We start from the raw sequence: 24,888 nt of genomic DNA, 5'->3' as shown, positions 1-24,888 counted from the left end.
TCTAATACCTCACATCTATTATGAGAAACCTGAGTTTCACAGAATCCCAAATGTACAGACTCTCAGGCCCCATGAGATTCTTTTTCTTTTTTTTTTTTTTTTTTTTGAGATGGAGTCTCACTCTGTCACCCAGGCTGGAGTGCAGTGGTGTGATTTCGGCTCACTGCAACCTCCACCTCCCAGACTCAAGTGATTCTCCTGCTTCAGCCTCCTGAGTAGCTGGGATTACAGGAGTGCACCACCATGCGTGTAATTTTTGTATTTTTAGTAGAGACAGGGTTTCACCATGTTAGCCAGGTTGGTCTCAAATTTCTGACGTCATAATCCACCCACCTCGGCCTCCCAAAGTGCTGGGATTACAGGCATGAGCCAGTGCACCTGGCCTTGGCCCCCGTGAGATTTTAACATAATTCCTTCAAAGATGGCCTGAGGGGCTGAGTAAATGCTGTACAGGAATTTTAGGGTTTTCTTTTCTTTTCTTTTTTTTTTTATGTCTTTGGGCAGGACTCTGCATGTGGGATAAACCAACAATGTTTTTCCCCCAACAGACATTTTTGAGCTCTACCGTGACCTCTGTCAGAAAACTGACGCTCACAACAGGCCTGCGAGTATGAACTTGTTATCCCTGCTTCACAGATAAAGGGGCTGCCTCATAGGAGGATTCACTGATGCAGCCAGGATCGCATCACTAGCTCAGAGAGGTCAGTGAGGGAAACCCCACTCTCTCTGACTCCAAGTCCACTCTGCCGGAGGCTGCCTGGGGGACAGGAAAGAGGTCCTACCTTTTTTTTTTTTTTTTTTTGAGACAGAGTCTTGCTCTGTTGCCCAAGCTGGAATGAAGTGGCATGATCTCAACTCACTGCAACCTCCACCTCCCGGGATCAAGCAATCCTCCTGCCTCAGCCTCCCAAGTAGCTGGGATTACAAGCATGCACCACCATGCCTGGCTGATTTTTGTATTTTTAGTAAACATGGGTTTCATCATGTTGGTCAGCCTGTTGTCAAACTCCTGACCTCAAGTAATCCGTCCACCTTGGCCTCCCAAAGTGCTGGGATTACAGGCGTGAGCCACTGCGCTGGGCCAGCTTATTCTGAGTGTTATTTAGCTCTCCTCTTTGCCATAGTCACAAACACTACTCTGCACCTTGGTCCATCCTGTCACAGTGGGCGCTAGCAATAGTCAGGATGAACTAGTTAACTAGTTACACCATGAAACAAGTCTTATTCATGTGACACACCCGAAGCAGATTGGCCAGGAGGCTCTACTAATCCTAGTCATTCAGGGACTCAGGCAGACAGAGACTCCACCACCTCATTATTAGATCTTAAGTCAACATCACAGTACAATGCTTCAGGATCCACCATCGCACAGAAAGAGGGCACAAAAAGTTACAATATGGCTCTTAAATGTGCTTGCCCAGAAGTGACATAAATCCCCTTAACTTTTTTTTGTTTGTTTTTGGAGACAGAGTCTTGTCTTGCTCTGTCACCCAGGCTGGAGTAGTGCAGTGGCATGATCTTGACTCACTGCAACCTCCACCTCCTGAGTTCAAATGATTCTCATGCCTCAGCCTCCCAAGTGACTGGGACTACAAGCATGCACCACCACGCTCGGCTAAGTTTTGTTTTTTTAGTAGAGATGGGGTTTCGCCATGTTGGCCAGGCTGGTCTTGAACTCTTGGCCTCAAGTGATCTGCCTGCCTAGGCCTCTCAAAGTGCCGGGGTTACAGGCCCCCCTCACCTTTCACTGGCCAAGGTGAGTCATATGGCCACACCTGACTTAAAGCCAGTCCTCCCATATGCCTGGAGGAAGAAGTGAACCGGAAATCTTAGAGAGCTTCAGTCATGTCTACAATAGTACTCTTGGTCACAAGGAGGAAGGAGCACTGAGTTGAGAGTCACAGGACCTTTATCCTAAAACTGGCTGTGCCGCTGTATAAGCTCCATGGCCTTGCCCTCTCTCTTAACCCCGTGGCTCCTGCATCCTCCTCTGCTAATGAGGGCTTGAGATAGATGGTCACCTCTCCGATTCTGCACCAGAACAAATCTATTACCTTTGCTAGATTTCAGGTCCCACATACTTGGAAGCAGGTCTGTGAGGTCATCTCCAATGAAAGCCAACAGCGCAGAGAGGATGATGCGGGTCCTCGTGGAAACAGACTCATTTGTACACATGATAAGGAAGCTGGCTAGAGTCCACCAGCTCTGAGTTTTGAGATAGTCCACACCAGCACGATGAATGTGTCAAAGATTCCATGTCACACAATAGACTTTGTTAACTTGCTTTGACAAAGGCATTTTACTTTTAACTGCTTGTGACAGCAGCTCACAGTTTACTCGTAAATGTGCCTCCCATACAGGTGTCTCCCACTTCATATAATAGATATGTTCCTTTAAAAAAAAGAGGGTGGAAATTTTAAAACCAGAAAATCACTGCTTGAGTTTATGGAGAATCACATTAGTTACAGGAATCCAACGACAAAAGTTTTTGAGAAAGGATGAAAAGATCATTGTCGTTTTACTTTTTCTCTTAAGTCGTCGCTTCTGAAAATACCGAGAGTTATCTGGCACAGTACACAAAGCACAGTAAAGGCATTCAATGTTATTTGTGAATGAATGGATAAAACTCAGTTTTCTAACTGTGATTGAGCTGCATTTTCATAGAATGATACTTATATCTGTATCACACTTTCTAGTTAACAAGCCTCACATTTACAGGAGAAGAAAGAGCATAAACTTTGGTGTCAGACTGGCGTTCTCATTGTGGGTCTGTTTCTTAGCAGCTGTGAGCTTAGATACATTACTTCACCTCCTGGAGCATCCATCATTTTATTTGTAAAATATGAGTGATGCCAGCTTCTCAGGATTGTTGAAAGAGTGTGATGAGAGCCTTATGGGTTTTTTCTTTTCTTTTTTGTTTTTTATTTTAAGCAATGGCGTCCCGCTTTGTTGCCCAGGCTGGTCTCAAACTCCTGAGTTCAGACGATCCTCCTGTCTCAGCCTCCCAAAGTGCTAGGATTCCAGGCATGAGCCACTGCACCCTGCCCGGAGCCTTACATTAACATGTCTATTACAGGACCTGACATGAAGAAGAGACTTAATAAAAGGTGATTGTCCTTCCCTTTTCTATGAAGCAGGAAGGGGAGCTATTATTATATTCATTGTACAGAAGAGAAAGCTGAGGCTCAGGGAGATAAAGTGGCTTGCCCAAAGTCTCACAAATACAGGATTGGAGCCCCAACTTGTGCCTAGCTCTTTAACATGCTACCTCACCAGCCCACACAGGAAGGCAATTACTGTGCACTGCAGATATTTGTACAGGATGAGTACATTATACGATTTAGGGCTGACAACTTGTCCTGCACATATTGTTTTATGTAACGTTACTCTGCTTTCTGCCTATGCTGATCATGCCCCGAGAACTGGGGCCAGGCCTTGTGCCCTTGCAGAATCTGCCTCTGCAGCTCAGTGGTAGTTGCTCAGCAAGTGCTGATCCACTAGCCCATTTCCTTCCTTCCTTCCTTCTTTCCTTCCTTCCTTCTTTCCCTCCTTCCTTCTTTCCCTCCTTCCTTCTTTCCTTCCTTCCTTCTTTCCTTGCTTCCTTCTTTCCCTATTTCCTTCATTCCTTCCTTCTTTCCTTCCTTCCTTCCTTCTTTCCTTCCTTCCTTCCTTCTTTCCTTCCTTCTTTCCTTCCCTCTTTCCTTCCTTTCCTCTTTCCTTCCTTCCTTCTTTCCTTCCTTCCTCCTTTCCTTCCTTCTTTCTTTCCTTCCTTCCGTTCTTCATTCCTTCCTTCCTTCCTTCCCTCTTTCCTTCCTTCCTTCCTTCTTTCCTTCCGCCCTCCCTCCCTTCCTTCTTTCCTTCCTCCCTCTCTTTCCCTCCCTTCTTTCCTCCCTCCCTCCTTCCTTTTCTTTCTTTCTTTCTCTCGTTCTTTCTCTTTTTTTTTGACAGAATCTCACTCTGTTGACCAGGTTGGAGTGCAATGGTGAGATCTCAGCTCATTGCAACCTCTGCCTCCCGGGTTCAAGCGATTCTCCTGCCTCAGCCTCCTAAGTAGCTGAGAACACAGGTGCATGCCACCACGCTCAGATAATTTTTGTATTTTCCGTAGAGGCATAGAGGTGAGGCTGGTCTCGAACTCCTGACCTCATGACCCACCCACTTCAGCCTCCCAAAGTGCTGGGATTACAGATGTGAGACACCTTGCCCTGCCGCCCATTTTCAAGTTCTTGCAAATCTGTCCACCCAGCGAGGACATAGTAGCACATTTAATAATTAAGAGAACACTTGGTTTTCAGGAACTTTGTCATCTGAGCTTGATAATTACAAAGGGTATAAGAATTCATTTTATGGTATGGTAGGAAAAGAATAGCACTACCTAAAATGCTCAGATGATTAATTAAGTGTTCTTATTTGTAGGGACAGCCTCCCATTTTTCTCTCATGTGATGTTCAGCAGGCGGTTCTGACCTGACTAGTACACATTCTTTAACAGCTAGAGACAGAGCACTGCCAGGCGGCAGACACAGACCTATGCCCCAGGCCGTAATGGTGAGACAGGCATAATCCCTGATCATGGAACCTATGGGGACAAGGCAGTCAATAGTTAAATACACACAATATTGATAAGTTACAATAAATTAAACAAAGGAAAGACGAGGAACTAAGAGATAGCCTAATTGGAGGATCTCATTTAGATTGGGAGGCTGGGGAAAGTCTCCATGAAGAAGTGTTATCTACACTGAAACCTGAGAAAAATTGGTAGAAGTCAGGCCAAAAGTGGGAGAAGGAGCATTTCAGACAGAGGGATCAACCTTGTGGAGGCCCCGTGGTGAGAGAGAGCTTAGAATTGAAATGATGTTAGGGGCCACCGCAGGGAAACTGGAGACACATAAGTGATGGGAGCTTGGCCAGGACCAACTTCCTATAGGCATTCCAATTGCAATTGCAATTTATAAGTTTTTAGCAGATAAATCATATGGTCGAACTTAGGTCCTAACACATCTCTCTACTGCTAAATAGAAGAATGGGTGCCACTTAAGAACGGATTCAGTGTAACGAGGGCAAAAGTAGAAGTGAGGAGACCAGCTGTGAGGCTACTGCAGTGGTCCTGGTGTAGGATGCGGGTGACTTGGACTTAGGTGGTGGCAGCGAATTGAGAGACCCGAGTAAAACTGTGAGATGTTTTAGGAGTAGAACTGATAGGACATACGGATCAAGTGTATATACAGAGTGAGAAAGGGAAATGGGACTCTCATGTTTCAGGGTGTCTGAATTGGTTTGCTGATATTTGGGGGGATCAGAAGAGTTCAGGTCTGACCAGTTTGCAATTGAGTTGCCTCTGAGGCATCCAGTAGGAGGACATCATTGGATGCAGGAGTTAGGAGCTTAGATACACACTTGGGAGAACTCGGCACAGGTGGTATGAAAGTGGTGGGCTGGTGAGATTACCTAGGGAGAGAAAACACGGAGAGGAGTCCCAGGGCTGAGTCCAGACCTCTGAACAGAAGACGGAGTCATGGAGAAACCCAGAAGAGTGAGGTGTCACAGGCAAAGAAAAATTGGATGCTTGTGAAGGAGAGGGGTTTATCTCACGAAGAGAGATAAAAGCAGCTGGGACCACATGGAGGTAATTGTTGATGCTAATGAGAGCAGAGGGCAGAGAGTGGAAATGGAAGGGAGCCACTGAGCTGAGAATGGGATACAGGAAAGAAACAGCGTTCTGTGATCAGCCTGGTGAGAAACGTGGCTCTCAGAGAGCACAGAGAGAACAGCTAGAGGAGCGCATGGGCCCAGCAGGGGTGTCTGACTGGTTGTGTTTTCTGTTGGAAAATATCAGAGCTCCTCTGTGTGTTAGGGAAGGGTCAAGTAGAGAGGGCAAGGGAGAAGATGCTGGAGTGAGGAGAGCCAAGGCCCTGAGGCCACCTGATCTTGACACTACACAGGACCTGCAGCCCAGACACTTTCTAAGCAAGCCTCTTGCCTGGGGAATAAAGAGCTGAATTTTCCAGTGACTTCATGGGCACTGGGGTCCTATGGCACCTCTGAGGGGAAGCGGCAAGAGAAACAGATGTTCTTTCTTCACTGTAGAGGGAGGAAGAGGGAAGAAAAAGATGAAAAAGGGAAGAAAGCAGGAAGGAAGGAGAAAGTAGAAAACAAAGACGGCCAGTTTTCTCCCCTCCCCAAGTGGTCAGGATAACAGTGAGGCTGAATCCCAGATGATATGGGGGTGCTGCAGCCTCTCGGGAGGGCCATCTCCTCCAGGAAAAGCCTAAGACTTACCCACACTTAGGAGGTTGTCATCAAGCCTTGTCTTTCCTGCAGACCTCAAAGTCTTGTCAGTCCAGAGAAACTTCAAGGGCAGCAGCCAGAATCCTAGGGCTGAGAAACCTGACTTTCCTCTCTTTGTACCTCCCAAATCCCCACCTAGGTCCTGAGTCACAGGGGATTGTGTGCTTTCAATGACCTAAGGCAAGAGCATTTTCCCTTCCCATCAACTCAGTCGTGTTTCCTGTAGTGGAGATGTGAGCATAGGGAGGGAGGAGCGGGAGAAAGAAGGCTTGCCCTGGCAGTATTCATTCACTCTCTGAGGCATGATATTTGATTACCAGTCTTTTTAACATGCATGACAGCAAATGCTAATATTTGCCACAGAATTTTCTAGCCCTCTTTTAAATCCGTCTACAGTGTTAGGCTCTTTGACCCCTAGAGGTAGGGAATGCCACAGGCTGACTTCATGCTACTGAATGTTGTTGCCTCCTCTATAGCAATAAAGCTTTTCCTGAAATATAAAGCATAAGAACAAAGAAAATTCCAGATTTCTGGGAGTAAATACTACAGTTCATTAAAGCACCTGCTTACTTCATACAACAAGCTAGCAATGACTCTCCAGTCTCCCACGTAAAACTCCAGGTAGTCTTCTGTGCATGAGATGTCTTTTCTATTGTGATTGCCATTCTTGGCTCATTGTTCTAAAGGGGATATTACAAATAAAAACAACAACCATCCCTGGTTAATATGCTTATTACTTTACACATCTTTCTCAACTTTTTCCAAACTTACTGGTAGACTAGAGAGAAATCTAACTTCTTTTAGGCTTGAGTTCCATTGTCTAAAGGTATGACTATTTTCTTTCTTTCTTCTTTTTTCTTTTCTTTTTTTTTTTTTTTCAGATGAAGTTTCACTCTTTTTGCCCAGGCTAGAGTGCAATCTCAGCTCACTGCAACCTCTGCCTTCCAGTTTCAAGTGATCCTCCTTCCTCAGCCTTCTGAGTAGCTGGGATTACAGGTGCCTGCCACCAAGCCCTGCTAATTTTTGTATGTTTAGTAGAGACAGGGTTTCACCGTGTTGGCCAGGCTAGTCTCAAACTCTTGACCTCGTGATCTGCCCACCTCACCCTCCCAAGGTGCTGGGATTACAGGCGTGAGCCACTGCGCCCGGCCAGGCATGACCATTTTCTAATGTTTAGGAGGCAGGGAGCTTGGGGTCAGTATCTAAAACTGTTGGCCAGAGGAGGGGCAATCTTGAAGTTCAAAAGCAGGAGGCACCCCGGATCTCCTTCTCCAGAGCTGTAACATCCCACCTCTCACTGCTTCTTGTAATATCCATTAGAGTTGTAAAAACCATTATCCAGTATAATATCTTTTAAATTGTTATCAAGGAGTCACTTAAGAAGAGTGGGCTCCCTCTGCTCCCTTCCTGCCCCTCCCAGATGGACCGGTTCTGTTTGTTAGGATGGCTTTGTTCCTCGTTGTTCAACTACACCTGGCATAGTGCTTTGCTCTGTCATAAGGCCATTTCAAAACACTCTCTCTTTGTAACATAAGCTTTGCTCGTGCTGAAAACTTGCCTTTCATTTGCTCTCCACAGCACTTGTCACACTGCATAATATAACCTAGACAATAGCGGCATACAAAGAAATAGCAACTGAACATAACCATCCACTATGGAACCACTAATGAGTGCGCTACCTTTTGAAGGCTTCTCACAAACTAATATGTAGACAAGGATAAAGGGCAAGGCTGCAGGAAAAGTCAATAGAACCTCACAATGTGAAGATTTAACCTCTGTCGCTATCAACTCAGATTTTCGAGTTGTATCAACAGCCAGAACCTTCTCTAGAGCCAAGTGTCACATCAGAGCTTGGCAAAAAAAAAAAAAAAAAAAAAAAAAAAAAAAAGAAAGAAAGAAGAAGAAAAAAAAAGAAAATTGCTTTTTCTCCATGCTGAGTGAAGATATAAACTTACAAGTCATAGTTCATATTGAAGGTTGTTTCACATTTTCTAAATACTAAGAAGACATTAAAATCAGTATGATCACATGAAATCAGCTTAGTTTCATAAATGTGTAATGAAAAGAAGCAATTTTGTTGTAACCATTTTAAAAAATTACACAAAGATAATATCTATGGCTTATGCTGTTTCTGCCACTTTGATCAGTATTTTTATTTCTTGGTATATTAGGTTAATGTTTAAGGTCCATTCTGTGTTTCAGCTTATGAAATTAATGTCTAAGTGCCAGCATGAGGCAAAGCAAACCTCACACTGGAGTCTCCCTTGCTTCCAGTGACTGGAATCAACATATCCAGCCATTCACAGAACACTTCCCAAATGTCAAAATAATGGCGTTTGTTCTCCTAATGTTTGTTGAGGACTTACTATACCAGGCACTGCCCTAAATGCTTTGATGCACTAGTTTTATCCTCATGATAACTTTATGAAGTAGTAAATATGAGTAGCCCCCGATGGTTAGATGAGGGAACCGAGCCTGGAGATGGTAAGCAAGTTGTGCAAGGTTGTAGCATGATATTGCCTTCGGAGCCCAGGCTCATCTTGACTGATCCCCAGCACTGCCTCCATGACAGATGTGTGCTGGAATGGAGGAATAACCTGAGAAATACACATGGAAAATATTGAAATTACATGGCTAAAGAGGTTGATAGTTACAAATAATTGCAAAGCCAGATTTGTAGACAAATTTCCCAGTTCTGCCTACTGAATGTCTGTGTTCCTAGCAGGTTCTCCTTCTTCTGGAGACAAAATGCACTCCCCTGTCCACATCCCTAATGTGGTTATTGAGGGCCTCAACATACTCACAGGACCCAACACCTCACTTCCTGCCCTGGCTACAGGATTTGGGGCCAGAGACAAGCACCTTCACTATTTCATTTAGCAAATATTTAGCTGTTGGTGTGAGGGACAGCCAAGGGAGCAGCAAGAGATGCTGCTGAGGGGGCTTGGCTGGGGTTGCGAGACCCTAAAGGGCCTATAATTCAGTTTTGCCAATTTCACATCTTTAACCCAGGGCCAGGCATGAACGCAAAACTCAAAATTTATGTTCAACTTTCTAGTATGATTTCATAAAGCAAAACAAAACCAAAGCAAAAACTCTCATTTAAGACCATATAAGAAATTTTCTTATATGCAAAGTATCTTGAAGTAGAATATTAACTAGAACAGAAGTTTTTCTGGTGGTTTTTTTTTTTTTTTTTATGGAGTGACACTCTGTTACCCAGGCTGGAGTGCACTGGCGCGATCTCAGTTCATGGCAATCCCTGCCTCCCGGGTTCAAACCATTCTCCTGTCTCAGCTTCCCGAGTAGCTAGGACTACAGGGGCACACCACCATCCCTGGCTAATTTTTAGTAGAGACAGGGTTTCACCACTTTGGCCAGGCTGGTCTTGAACTCCTAACCTCAGGTGATCCACCTGCCTTGGCTTCCCAAACTGCTGGTATTACAGGTGTGAGCCACTGCGCCCAGCCAATTAACTAGAACAGAAATTTTATTAACTTCTATGAATATACCTCTTTTTACTGTAAGGCAAATTCATAGCTTTGCTGCAAGTTCAGAACAAAATTTTGTTGAAAGGGCTCCTGATAGCTAGCTATCAATCCCTCTTTTAAAAATGCTTCACAGGGTCTTCCTCTACATCCCCTGGCTGCCAACAACTAGAAAAGCGAGGGCTTCCTGGGCAGTGAAGGGCTATGCATTGAGGTACCTAGAACCATCCATACACTATTCATTTAGTAACATTGGTTCTGCTGGGAGAGATCCAGAGAAAAGCAAGGACCTGGTTCCTGCCTACAGGCAGTAGATGGGAAAACAAGGCAGGCTTTTGTGGCCTAACTAGAGAACAATTCCAAAACAACATATATGATTAAGAGTGTTTGGTTCTGGCTTTCAGTGGATTCAGGGTTAGAGGAGTACTTTAGGCATGAAAGTTGCTTAAAGACAGGGATATAATTTTTGGATGACTATACTAAATATCTATCTGTAGCAAGAAAACTGCGTAATTTTACCTCCTACATTTGGGAAGAGCGTGGACAGGGTGAATTGGCTCTTTGTAAACAGCTAAGGGCACTGGGAATGATTTACCATGTACTCAAGGCAAGCTCATTTCCCCTCTGGGCCTCAGTTTCCTCATCTGTAAAAGATGAGTTTCAACTGGAAAATTTTGTGGGTTTCTGCCACCTCTGCCATCCTGAGGACAGGTACTCTGGCTGTATCTCCATGCACAGCAGTAGGTCAGGTCTGCAAACTGGTCCCGTTTTTGGAAGAATCTACTCAGCAGAAGAGGGTGTACACTGACTCTGCCCTGACAGGCAAGTGATAAGGACATTTTTCAGCCAAAGTTCCTGGAGTTATTTTCATATAATGCTTACAGCAACCTTTCCTTACCATGGTATATCTTCCCTGAGGGGCTTCATCAAATTTCAGGACAGATGGCATCCCTCACTTTTGCTAATTTGAAATCCTAGCAACATCTTTACGTTCTCTCTGACTTTTAAGTTGTTTGATGGAGTTGCCTAATTTTCTTTCTAAACTCATATGCTCTCATTTATCTATTTCCTTAGGACCTCTGTCTCTCAAATTCAGATTGAGTTACACAATCAGTTTTATTATCCTCCACTCTCCACTCGACTAAAACCTAAATTTTATAATCAAAGTATTTCTGGGAGATATTAATAATATGTTATAAAAGTTAAAGTCATTTGTTTTTTTCGAGGCAGAGTCTTACTCTGTCACCCAGGCTGGAGTGCAGTGGCATGATCTCGGCTCACTGCAACCTCTGCCTCCTGGGTTCAATCGATTCTCCTGCCTCAGCCTCTGGAATAGCTGGGATTACAGGCACCCGCCACCACTCCCGGCTAATTTTTGTGTTTTTAATAGAGACCAGGTTTCACCATGTTGGCCAGCCTGGTCTCGAACTCCTGACGTCATAATCTGCCTGCCTTGGCCTCCCAAAGTGCTGGGATTACAGGTGTGAGCCACCGTGCCTGGCCAAGTTAAAGTCCTTTTTCATTAACACCATACTATGCTCATAATTCTATTTTCCATAAAGTTTGTTAAACTTATGGAATCCTAATCAAAAGCAGAGTTTGGACACTTTTTGTTGTACTTTTTCCAGATTCTAATATGATAGACCTCTCCCATTAATGAGGTATGTTCTGTAGCTGCTTTTACTGTGAAACTAGGAGAAATAATATTGATACATTTTAGCATTTCCCAAGTATATCCCAAATAACACCACACAAATACAGAACAAGGTGAGTCATAATTTCTGTAGTAATTTGTATGCAATATTTGATATTGGGAAACAAGTTTCTAGGATTACACTAATTAATTCAATTAATGAAATATCATATAGTTAAGATACTGGTCTCTGTCACGTTAGTTTAGTTCAAAACCACAACCTTTAGTTTTAAGTAGCATGAAAGTCATAGGCAACAATTTCTCAAAACACATCCCTTTTAGACAGAAAACTACTCCGTTTATGCAATCTGAGAGCTTATTTGCTGATGGAGATGTGTATACGGCTGCTGGAAAAAGGATGAGAATCTTTATGGTGCAGGGAAGATTTACCCAAATCCATTTGGCTCTTTTGACCGACCTCAAGGGTCAAGTCAATAAGGAAATATCAAGTCAACCAAAAAACTGCTTAATATATTTGTAAACCAAGTTAACAATCAAATGGGCTAAAACCATAAGCCAGTTTAGGTTTGTGGACAGTCTCTGTTTAAATCCCAATAGAAGAGAGGCTGCTCATCATTCCCCATCACAGAAATAACAACAAAGCTTGGCTCAGGCTGCAGCAAACTTCAGAGACGAAGCTTCCGGTCTAACATGGGGTCTAACACAGGAGAGGATCCTAAGTGCCCTGGCAAGGAACAGTGCAGGGGAGCTGGAGGAGGGTCCCTGTCTCTATCAGCTTCAGGGCACCATCAACCTCAGGCCTGCCCTTTAAGGGCACCTTTTAATTCAGAGTAGTGGGTTGCTAAGAGGAGAGGAGGCATTTCTGAATCCTAACATCTCTGCTCGGTGAATGTTTTCCAAATAAATACTCTATTCTCTTGTCCAGTAATAATTCCACAGCCCTTGTATATATTTGTGAACAATCACACCTGTTGACACTTCGATAGTCACAAGAAAAACCCTGAAAGATGGAAGGAGAAGCCATTGAATTTGTTTGTGCTTTTAGTTATTTCTGAGAGAAAGGCAGCATTGCAGCAATCCATTAAAGCCACGTACCACATCAAAGCTAAAAAGCTGTCACATAAAAGCACCACCTGTAGCCACTCCTTTGAAAGGAAAGTCCTTGGCAAACAATGGCTTGAGTGAGCCAGTTTAATCAGGCAGGAGTCAAGACCACTGAGACATAAATTAAGCATTCATCCTTGAGTAGCAGCCAAGCAGCCAAAGCCCCCATAATCCCAATTAATCCCATTTTGTGCGGTTGCCCTTGGGCCAAGGGCAGAGGGGAAGGGAGTCTGCACACGCTGGTTCCGCATCAGCTCTTTACCTTTACAGGGGGTGGGGCTGTAATAAAGGAGAGCACCTATGCAAGTGTTCCTGTTCTGACGTTGGAGCAATCAGAGCCTTCCCCCGCCCGGCTTCTGTGATCTGTCAGCAAGAACTTACTTCAAGGGCATCCTACACTTTTGGAGTTAGGTGCTGGGGCTCCTTTGAAGACACACATGACTCTGTTTCATTCTCCTTTGTTTGTACAACTAAACTGACTTCCCATCACCCACACCTACAGTCAGACTGAATGAACAAATGCTCTGCAATCTCCCTGGAACTCATTTTTGCCATTGATCCTCTGTTCTGATAGAAAAGTTACCTAGCTTCCTAGGGATAGGAAATTTCCTTCCAGAGAGCAGCAATTCTGTCTGCGGAGTCAGCCTGGTGAGGCTGCTGCTTACTTCTCTCACACCTTGTGGGAAGGACATGGCAGAGTCTGAGCTCTGAAAACACACCCTCCCCTGGGCTGCAGATTCACTGTGCTCAGACCCTCGGGTCCCCTTCCCACTTTATGAGAATCCCTCACAGGTACCAGCTGAGTGCTAAGGGCTCTGTGGTGGAGACTGCTGCATAATTGGTCACTTCTGGCCACCTGAAATCTTCCCTTCTTTGGCCACACTAGTAGGCCTTGTCTCCCAGATTTCCTTGTAGTTGGAGGGAAATAAGATGACATGAAACTAGGTTTTCCCGGTAGAATGTGAGCACAAGTGATGTGTACCACCTCTTGCTTGGGCTCATAAAGTCCTCCTGGACATACTCATCCACATGCTTTCCCCCTTTCTGTCTAACTGAGATGGAAATGTCTCCTCTCCTCTGCCCTCCTCCAGGTGTTCTCCTGGAAGACAGATTTTAAAGGTCCCCATCAGCCTGAGTCCCAGGGTGACTGTCTGGAGCAGAGCCCTGCCTCCCAGCCACATCTCTGTTTGTCTACATAATTTTTCAATTGCGCTATAATGTGAGGTGAGCAAGAAATAAAATTCCATCATGCTGAGCAACTGTATGTTTGGGTCTATTTATCACTTCAGGTTGACCTACCCTAACCATACAGGCTCAAAACGCGTCGGCCTCCTGACGCTCTGTAGGCTCTACCTCCAGACCACCGATCCCAGGACACAGGTCAGGAGAAAAGGAAGAGAGGCCAAGGTGACCAGGGCTTCTGAGCCCAACAGAAATTTTTGCACTCTGGGCTTTAGAATCTCCCTGATGACAAGGGGCCTCTATTCTAGTAAGTCTCTGTCCACAGTGACCCTTCCTGGGTATGAGTACTTTGGTTCTTGGCGGGCTGGCTCTGAGGGTTCTCCATTCAGAGGACAGTCCTTTTTGGCAGTAGGCTCTGCTGAGTCATACATGACTCAGGCCTATGAGTAAGCCCACTAAGACTGATGGAGAGAAGTAATGACTCTTTGCAGGAATTGGGGCTGAGAAGAAATCTGCACGCATCCTACTCACTTCTGGGAAGATGGAAAAGCACTGCAACTTTTCACTCCAAATCAAATGTAGGAGAATGAGGGTCTGTGGGCTCTTGCTTTCACTGCAATGAGTCCTTGAAGTTTGTTTTTTGAGGAGTGTCAAATTTAATTTCCAGACTTCAGTTGTTTAAATAAATTTGATAAAAAGGAATAAAAATTGGCTGAGCATGGTGGCTCATGCCTGTAATCCCAGCACTTTGGGAGGCCAAGGCAGGTGGATCACCTGAAGTCAGGAGTTCAAGACCAGCCTGGCCAACATGGTGAAACCCTGTCTCTACTAAAAATACAAAAATTAGCCAGGTGTGGTGGCACAGGCCTGTAGTCCCAGCTACTCAGGAGGCTGAGGCAGGCGAATCACTTGAGCCTGGGAGGCGGAGGTTGCAGTGAGCCAAGATCGCACCACTGAACTCTAGCCTGGAGACAGTGCAAGACTCCATTTCAAAAAAATAAAATAAAATAAAAATAAAAATTATGTCTCCCATTATATTTATCTTTGAAGATGCCAGGCATTACATTTTAAAAAAGAAAAAGAAATAGATAATACTAACAGTCTCATGACCAATATACTGGCATCATGAGATGAGATTTAGGAAATCTAATTAGCATCAAGAATAGGACAAATAGGATGTTGTGCACTTCCATCAATGTTAAGTTCAAAGAAAAACCACCTGTATTTCAAGTAGACAGGGCTGTTTTCTTTGAAAGAAAAAATATATACTATGATTTGAAAGAATTAGACTCGTTAACAGGCAATGTAGAGATGATACACGTACGATAAAAATCGTCATTTGAGAAGAAAGTGTTTTACTCAAACTCATTGTCGCTCATTTTAGAGTTTTTCCAAACTCTGCAGTTGTTGATTAGAAGTTAGAAAGTAAGGAGAGAGGCAGTCTGCTCCTACAGAAAAGTCAGCTCCCTCTAGATACATAATCCAGTTTATCTTGTAACATTGCTGGTGGAAATGTAAGTTTGGCAGTTTCTAAAAAAAAATTATATACTTACCATATTACTCAACAATTGTACATTGAGCATTTAACCCAAATAAATAAAAACTGATGTCCGCACAACAACCTGTATACAATTGTTCACAGCAGCTTTACTTGCAATAGCTAAAAGCAGGAAACAACTAAAATGTCCTATAATAGGCAAATGATCAAACAGACTGTAGTATGCCCCTGCCATGGAATACTACTCAGTAATAAAAAGAGAACCAACTATTGATACATGACACAACTCAGATGAATCTCAAGGACGTTATACTGAGTGAAAAAAGTCAATCTTGAAAGTCACTGTTATTGTACGAATTTGCTGTATGAATACTGTATGATTCCATGCATATAACATTCTCAGAATGACAAAATTATACAGATTAAGAATAAACTAGTCATTCTAGGGGTTAGGGATGTTGGGGATGGGGTATACTTGCAGAAAAAAATGAGTTCCTAATTTCCATTTCACATGCCACAGGTAATTTTTAAATTAAACTCTTAATTATCTCTAACTCTGCATTTTCATGTGTGATAAATGTCTTTGAAAAAGAGTAACCAGCCGGGCACAGTGGCTCACGCCTGTAGTCCCAGCACTTTGAGAGGCCGAGGTGGGTGGATTGCTTGAGTTCAGGAGTTTGAGACCAGCTTGGGTGAAACCTTGCCTCTACAAAAAATACAAAAATTACCTGGGCATGGTGGCCCATGCCTGTGGTCCCAGCTACTCAGGAGGCTGAGCTGGAAGGATCACTTGAGCCCAGAAGACGGAGGTTGCAGTGAGCCAAGATTGCACCACTGCACTCCAGCCTGGGCAACAGAGTGAGATCCTGTCTCAAAAAAAAAAAAAAAAAAAGAGTAACCAACATCATTTTCAGAATAATAGCAATGCAAAACATCTTTTCCTATGTGAAGGAGTAGTCAAATTATCTCTTTTATTTGGGGAATTCAAAAGTGAGGCAGACACTCCCAAGGATAAATAAGACAATCTGTTGGAGAGTGGGAGAGAAATAGTAGAATGCCTGTTTCTATTTATTGCATATCCTTTGTATTTAAAATATCTCAGAGTCGGCCGGGTGTAGTTGCTCAGGCCCATAATTCCAGCACTTTGGGAGGCCGAGGCAGGTGGATCACCTGAGGTCAGGAGTTCGAGACCAGCCTGGTCAACAAGGTGAAACTTTGTTCTCTATTAAGAACAAAGCCAGGCATGGTGGTAGGGCCTGTAATCCCAGTTACTTGAAGACTAAGGCAGGAGAATCACTTGAATCCGGGAGGCAGAGGTTGCAGTGAGCCGAGATCACTCCACTGCACTCCAGCCTGGGTGGCAGAGTGAAACTCTGTCTCAAAATAAATAAATAAATAAATAATATATATACACACACACACACACATCTCAGAGTGTGTTTTATAATATATATGATTTATTAGCTTCATAGTACCAGGATAACATTGACACATGTGAATATGGGGATACAAGCTCAAAAATGTTTTCCTGATGGGAATGTGTGATCCAGGGAGTGGTGTGCCTAATGCCAGCCATCAGCCCATAGGATCTAGCTCAACCATCTCATTTTTTGATGTGTATGGTCAGCATTTGACAGCTAAAGCCTTTTCAAATATTCTCTGGTAGAATGTAGATTGCTTTTTTTAATCTGGAGGGAAACTGCACATGTAAGTTAAAATGGGCAGCAATGTGTTTGGAAAATGTAAGACAACTGGGTTTGTATTATTTATCTCCAACTCACCCCTGAGACCCTCCAAGTGGAAGAGAAACAGATGTTGTTTCTGACATCTAAATAGTCAACCGTCTATCACTAATTTATTTACAGATAAGAAAGCATCACTTCTTTCATTAGAAAATTCAACATTTGGACAAGCACAGTGGCTCACGCCTGTAATCCTAGAACTTTGGGAGGCCAAGGCGGGTGGATCACCTGAGGTCAGGAGTTTGAGACCAACCTGGCCAACATGGTAGAACCCCATCTCTACTAAAAATACAAAGTTAGCTGGGCGTGGTGGCAGGTGCCTGTAATCCCAGCTACTTGGGAGGCTGAGGCAGGAGAATGGCTTGAACCTGGGAGGCAGAGGTGCAGTGAGCCGAGATCGCCCCATTGCACTCCAGTCTGGGTGACAAGAGTGAAACTTGGTCTCAAAAAAAAAAGAAAGGAAAAGAAAATTTAAGAGTTTTTCCTTTAAATATCTGTATTATTATTATTATTTAGAGCAAGGTGAAATTGCCTTTGAATATCTTATGGTGAATTGCTATGGCTGTTGCTTTAAATCTAAAGGAGAGAATATTCCCTGCAAAGATGTAAGGAAAGCTCTGTCTGTTGGTCCTCTGTTTGCCCTCAACTGTTGGTATATGTGGCAGGGAGTCCTGCTTTTGGTCTTCTTTTCTTCTCACCCAGCTTGCATTTCCTAGGTACTCTCATCAGTTTTTACAGTTGTGACTGCTTCACTATGGTAACAGGGTAAGGCTCTATCTCCAGACAGATCGTGCTCCTGAGCACTCCTCAAATGCAACTGCCCACAGAGCATGTTCCATCAAGAAACAAGCACACCTCCACACTCAGAGTGAGCTCAATATCTTGCAGGCCTCCTCATTTCAAACCTACTCCTTCTACTATATTCCTCATCTTTGTCTGTAATTTACATGTTCATCTTAGCCAGAAATGTGGTGGTGATCTGAAATTTTTTTCCTCTGTCTTGTATTTTACATTGTTAAGTTTTACATTTTTATTATCTCTAAATTCCTCTATGCATTAGACCTATGTATATCAACATGGATAAATCTCAAAAACATAATATGAAGAAAGCAAGTTTCAAAAGCGTACGTGAGATGATATGTAAAATTCTAAATATACAGAAGAGTAGTGTATTTTGTTTGTGGATACATACTGCGTCTAAAAACTAAAAATCATGTATGGAGGCCAGGCGCAGTGGTTCACGCCTCTAATCCCAGCACTTTGGGAGGCTGGTCAGGAGTTCAAGACCAGCGTGGCCAACATGGTGAAACCCTGTCTCTACTAAAAATACCAAACTTAGCTGGGTGTGGTGGCATGAGCCTATAATCCCAGTTACATGGGAGGTTGAGGCAGGAGAATCACTTGAACTCAGGAAGCGGAGGTTGCAGTGAGCCAAGATTGTGTCACTGCACCCCAGCCTGGGTGACAGAGTGAGACTCCGTCTCAAAGAAAATAGAAATAAAATAAAAATAGAAATCATGCATGGAAATAATACACTCAACCTCAGGACAGTGATGGCCCCTAAGGAGGAAGGAAAGGAGTAAGAATTGGGGATAAGGCTATATCTCTTTTTAAAAAGTGGAAACACATTGACACGTTCATTCTTGGTTATAGTCACACGGGTGTTAGTCATGCTATTTTGTGAATTTTCCTGTATGTTTGAAATATTTCAAAATTAAAACTATTTTAAGGGCAAAAAATCTTAATTCCTCCCCTCACCTCCCTATCCATGGTGAAAGGGCCTCGTTCGGGTCCTCACATTTCTCCTTGGATTACTACAATAGTCACACTGTTTTCCCAGCCTCCATTTTCACTTCTTTTTAGCCTATCCATCACATTCAGATAAAATACACATTGTAAAACAAAAATTGGAGCATGTTATACCCATTTGTGGCCCTTTCATGGCCTATATTCATTAGCCAAATCCATAAAAATGCTGCAGAGCAAAAGACCACAAAAATCTCAAGTGCATGCAACAATAAGCATTGATTTGGCCTATGAATCTGAGTGGTCAGCTGAGCTGACCTAGACTGGGCTTGGCAGGGGTGAGTTGACTCTGGTCCACAGTGCTGTTATCCTGCTAGCCTGGGCAGGCTCCCTAGTGGTGATGGCACACATGTAACTAGGGATATGGAAATGCACAAGGCCTCCTAAGGCCTAGGCTTGGAGCAGGCACACCAACACCTACACCTCATTGTATTGGTCAAAGCTAGTCACAAGCCTGTTGGGCACAGTTGCTCACACTTGTAATCCCAGCACTTTGGGATGCTGAGACAGGTGGATCACTTGAGGCCAAGAGTTCGAGACCAGCCTGGAAAACATGGTGAAACCCCATCTGTACAAAAATTACAAAAATTAGTCAGGCATGGTGGTGTGTGCCTGTAGTCCCAGTTACTCTGGAGGCTGATGTGGGAGGATTGCTTGAACCCAGGAGGCGGAGGTTGCAGTGAGCCATGATCACACCACTGCACTCCAGCCTGGGTGACAGAGCAAGACCCTGTCCCAAAAAACAAACAAACAAACAAAACCCCAAACCCTAAAGTCAAGAAGTAGGGTAACATATTCCATTTCTTTAGTGGTAAAAACTACAAAGTCACATGGCAAAGGGTATGGCTGCACAGAGGAGTGAAAATTTGGGGCCGATAGCACAATCTTCCATAGACCCTAGCATTTAAGGACAAATGTCCTTCCTCAGCAAGGCTCACACAGTACTCTGCAGGCATCCTGAGTCAGCTGTCCAGCCTCATTTCTGTTGCCACATCCTTTATTCCCTATGCTCCTGCCATTCTGAACTATCTGCATGTGTTCTGCTGTTTCTTATCCCTCTGCCTTTGCATATGTTATTCCCTCTGTCTTCACCAGGCAAACACCCACTTATTCTTCATGGCCTTAACCCAGATCTTCTTGATCAACTCTTTCTCACGTGGATCAATTTTCAGCTTCCATCTTCATCCCAGCAGAATTGACCACACCTCCTCTGTCTTTGTCTTCATTGTTTCTTGAATACACAATATGGAAACTCAGCACCACTCTTTCTAGACTATGAATCCTTCCAGGGCGGAAAATATATTTTATCATATTTGCATCTTTGATACTTAGTACTTTATTGAGTCTCCATAAATGTTTGTCAAATTGAATGCAACCTTTTGACTATTGATTAAACTTCCCTAGTTCTCAGAAACTAAGAAAGGTATGCTGTGAACAGAAGAGTCTAAATAGTCCAGTTTCCAAGACAAGTGAAACGCTAGTTGTAAATTTTTGTTCGTTTTGAGACAGGGTTTGCTGTGTCACCCAGGCTGGAGTGCAGTGGTACAATCTCGGCTCACTGCAACCTCCGCCTCCTTGGTTCAAGCAATTCTCCTGCCTCAGTCTCCCGAGTAGCTGGGACTACAGGTGCGTGCCACCATGCCCAGCTAATTTTTGTACTTTTAGTAGAGACAGGGTTTCCCTATGTTGGCCAGGCTGGCCTCGAACTCCTGACCTCAAGTGATCTGCCCACCTCAGCCTCCCAAATTGCTGGGATTACAGGCGTGAGCCATCGCACCCAGCCCTCTAGTTGTAAATTAATACATCAATATTCTACTAAAATATTTATCTAGCTTAGAATCTGATCATTTTCATTTGAGTTAGGGTGGGGATCCAAACATTGAATCATGGAGTCACCAATAAAATGCTGCATATCGGCTGGGCGCAGTGGCTCACGCCTGTAATCCTGGCACTTTGGGGCTGAGGCTGAGGCAGGTCAATCACCTGAGATCAGCAGTTCTAGACCAGCCTGGCCAACATGGTGAAACGCTGACTCTACTAAAAATACAAAAGTTAGCCAGGCATGGTGGCAGGCACCTATAATCCCAGATACTTGAGAGGCTAAGGTATGAGAATCACTTGAACCTGGAGGGCAGAGGTTGCAGTGAGCCAAGATGGTGCCACTTCACTCCAGCCTGGTCGAAAGAGAGAAACTTCATCTCAAAAAAAAAAAAAAAAAAAAGATGCCGCATATCCTTGGAAGGTGTGGTTTCGGAGCTGGCTGATCTTACTCATTATATTACTAGGCAGTGCTCTATGAGGACAGAGGAGACTAAGGTTTATTTGCCTTGTGAAACTGCACATCAGCAGGGTGTGCTAACGAAATCAGAGGGCAAATCCCTGACCACTGTGCTAATAGCTAGAGTTATCTACCCTCAATTCTCTGAAGAGGCCCTGGAATCAGACTCTGGTTGAGGCCTTTTCCACCGTTTCAGGAGAACAAAGGGACGGACTGAATCCAGGATTGTCACACTTAGGGGTGATGTGCACCAAACCATTCTTTAAGGCATCATTGGGTTTTGTGTTCAAGGACAGCCCCCAGGCAGAAACACTCTATTGTTACACCACTCAGATTCATAAACAACCAGAAGACTGAGTCAGTTAGGGACAAAAGTGAGCATAGAACATGCATCTAGAAACAATGAAATAACTGTTGTTTGTTTGCTTGTTTATTTGGAAGAGAAAATGCAAATCAAAGAACAAGAAAACAACTCTTTAGTCAACCAAGAAGCACAAAAGTCACCTCCAAGGTTTATATATTCAAGTGAGAACAAATTCCAGCATTAGCAAATGCTTTACTACTACCGGGAGAGGGGACTAGCTGCTTCATCTGCTGATTCCATTTCTAATTTTCTTAAATTCAGGAAAATGTGCAAAATTACTTTATGCCAATATCACATGCTACAAAGCAGAGTTCATTTGGGTGGTTCTGGCGAGAGGTTGTTCATGAATGTTGTTAATGTACACTAGAAGACATCTGATGTGAAGTTCATAATTGAAATGTTATGAGCAGTTTAGCATATGGATCCTTCACATCCACTTAATTGCCAGTTCAGTAATAATTTTATGTAATGAGGCATTATTAATAATACGTGAAATACTAAATTGACGTAATGCCCTAAAAACGTAGTATGACATTTGCCACTGAAAAAGCATTATGATTCCAGGTGTCTTTACTATGATTTCAAAAACATATGTGATATTATATAAAATATTAAATCAGTCTTTAGAACAGCTTGGTTATGATGTATTTCAAATTCATTCTCCAAATTATAGTCCATTTTTGACAAAAAGTGCAGAACTTTGCTTTCACTTGTGGACTCGCATTTCAACTGCTGCTCAAAGCTCTTGTGCCATTTGATGTTAGCCATCCTGTTCTTCCATGGCTGAGGGGGCATCTGATATGGCAGAGAGGGAAGCCAGACAGAGAAAAGTCAGATTTGTTCATGATCAAGCATGAAGAAAATATGAGGAAACAGAAGCCAAATACTTGCTATTGACAGACTCCTCAAACTTTCATCACACTTCAGGGACTGTTTTTTTGCATCTTTGTACAGTTCTTAAAACCTTATGATTGGAGCCATGCTTATCATTTACGAGGCCTGAGGGAAGAGTGCAATTGGAGGCCCATACACCATATGTTTACATATTTGAAAGTTATAAGTGAAACTAACAAACTAGTAAATAAACTAGGATCTTTTCTACCTTGACAAATATTCCATAATGGCAAAATGGAAAAACATGTAAAAAGCTTTGTTTTTTATATGACTTAAAGTTATATCAAACACAAAAGACAACCGAATGATTGTCTTCGATTATTGTGTGTGTGGGAGTGTCTCATTGTTGGGCTGGTAAAATTTGTATGGGTAACAAGATAAAAACAGACATATTCATTAAAAAGTAAAATTTAGCCAGTAAAATTTCTTTTTTTATTTCAACAGAATTATTAAAGATGTTGTAATAAACATTTTAACATAATTTATATTCTATTAATGGCAGTGACCTAAATGAATAAAAAATAGAAAGTATATAGCAAGGAAAGTCTAATGTATTTTTATAACAAGTTAAATATTAAAATATTATTTTTATATATGTTTTCTAAAAATTATTTTTCTTCTAAAATACTCAGAATTATTTGTTAAACTTAAAAGGCAGACTGAAAATTATAAACAGTAAATATAAAAATTGTTAGTCTCTCTACTTAAGCAATGCTGAAAATTTGGTGGTTTTTTCTTTTTCTTTGAGATAGGATCTACTCTGTCACCCAAGCCAGAGTGCAACAGCAAAATCATGGGTTACTGCAGCCTTGACTGCCTGGGCTCAAGCAATCCCCTACCTCAGCCTCTTGAGTAGGTGAGACTACAGGTGTGTGCTGCCAAGCCTAGCTAATTTTTTTTTTTCTTTTTTTGTAGAGATAGGATTCCACTGTATGGCTGGCCTCAAACTCCTAGCTTCAAGTGATCCTCCCACCTTGGCCTCCCAAAGTGCTAAGATTACAGACATGAACCACTATTCCCACCCAGAAAACTTTAATATTTTGAAATTTTAATTAAATTTTACTGAGTATTTTATAAAGATAAGACTATTTCCAGTTATAGAATTCAACATCCATTTGGTTCCCAGTTTAAAGAACAGGCATCACGCTTCCCCATATATGTCTAGACAAATATCTGTATGTATGTATGTGCTTATATATATATGTATAAATTAAAGAATAATATAAACTATTTAATATTGCAAAACATTCTAAGCTACCATGTGCAACTATTAGAACTACTGCAGTACCTTGTGAACCAGGGCTTGGAACTCAACTGGAACACGAAGAGAAGTAAGAAAGTGGATGCTTAGCATTACTGGAAACAATATTTCATAATATAAGAGTCTATTGCATTCATGCTGACAGGACGGATTTAACAAGTTAATTAATTTGTCTTTTCTCTTACTAAGTGCTTCAGCCACTTAAGTTCCTCTGCACTCAAAAGCAGAGTCCATCTCTGAATCTAGCAGTGGCACAACCCACAAGTTTTCTCAGCTTTGGGATGCAGTCACCTTTTGTTTTGAGGACATAGGGCAAACCATATAGAAAAATGTGTCTTGGGCTGGGTGTGGTGGCTCACGCCTATAATCCTAGCAATTTGGGAGCCCAAGGCGGGTGGATCGCTTGAGCCCTGGAGTTCAAGACCAGACTGGGTAACATGGCAAAACCCCATCTCTACAAATTTACAAAAAAAAATTGCCAGGCATGGTGTTGCATGCCTGTAATCCCAGCACTTTGGGAGGCTGTGATGGGAGGATCGCTTGAGCCCAGGAAGTTGAGGCTGCAGCCAGTCAAGATGGCACCACTGCACTCCAGCCTGGGTGAAAGAGCAAGACCCTGTCAAAAAAAGAAATGAAAAGAAAAGAAAACTGTGTCCTGGGGTCAAAAACGTGTAAGTCACATGAACTGATGTTTAGGGGTTCGGGTGCCCTATGTCAGCACTGAGCACAAATCCCAAGTGTTCCTTAATTTAGTGTGTTTGTTCACATGCATACGTGTTTCACTGTAGGACCCTCTAAAGTACAGGTCCCAGAACAAGGCCACCTCTTGCCTGGCTCTATGTGCAGCACAGCATGTGATGCTCACACACAGAAGGAGTTTAATAAATGTTGCTTTCACACCAACTAATAACACTGCTTCATAGACTGTGAAATTGTCCCCTACATACTTTCCTGTTTGAGCTAGACTATAGCTCAAGCCATCCTCTATCTATGTCCAAGGCTGGTTCAGCAGGCTCACATAGATGCTGCCACACTGTTAAAGCATTGAAATACCTCCATATTTGTTAAACAGTAGTTGTCCTAAACTCCAAGAGTGTCTCCCACCTCCAAGTATCCCCTCCTCCATTCCCTAAAACCCCTTCCCAAGAACTCCACACAGACTCTCTCCAGCACTCTGCTTCAGTGCCAGAGTTCAATATTTTTTATATCATCCTTGTACACGTCTTATAGCAAGGCAGACAAGCACAGGTGAAAGAGAAAATGCATTAACACTGTGCGCACTTGTATCAAATAAATATATTTTAGAAAGCATGATTACTTGATAGTATAT

General features: G+C 42.9%; 1 long non-coding RNA gene across 1 annotated transcript in view; it reads left to right on the top strand.

Annotated features, from left to right (window-relative positions):
• Positions 1-5,450: 5,450 nt before the first annotated feature.
• The window catches only part of LOC105524097, an 84,360-nt gene continuing 64,922 nt past the window's right edge, over positions 5,451-24,888 (top strand). Inside the window, exon 1 of the long non-coding RNA XR_001003697.1 lies at positions 5,451-5,625. This is a non-coding gene — a long non-coding RNA (uncharacterized LOC105524097). The remainder of the gene's footprint in view (positions 5,626-24,888) is intronic.

This window comes from Colobus angolensis, unplaced genomic scaffold, assembly GCF_000951035.1.
Source record: "Colobus angolensis palliatus isolate OR3802 unplaced genomic scaffold, Cang.pa_1.0 Scaffold49, whole genome shotgun sequence".
Classification (NCBI taxonomy): domain Eukaryota; kingdom Metazoa; phylum Chordata; class Mammalia; order Primates; family Cercopithecidae; genus Colobus; species Colobus angolensis.
The sequence above is the reverse complement of the archived record's forward strand: the minus strand, read 5'-3'. Positions and strand labels throughout refer to the sequence as shown.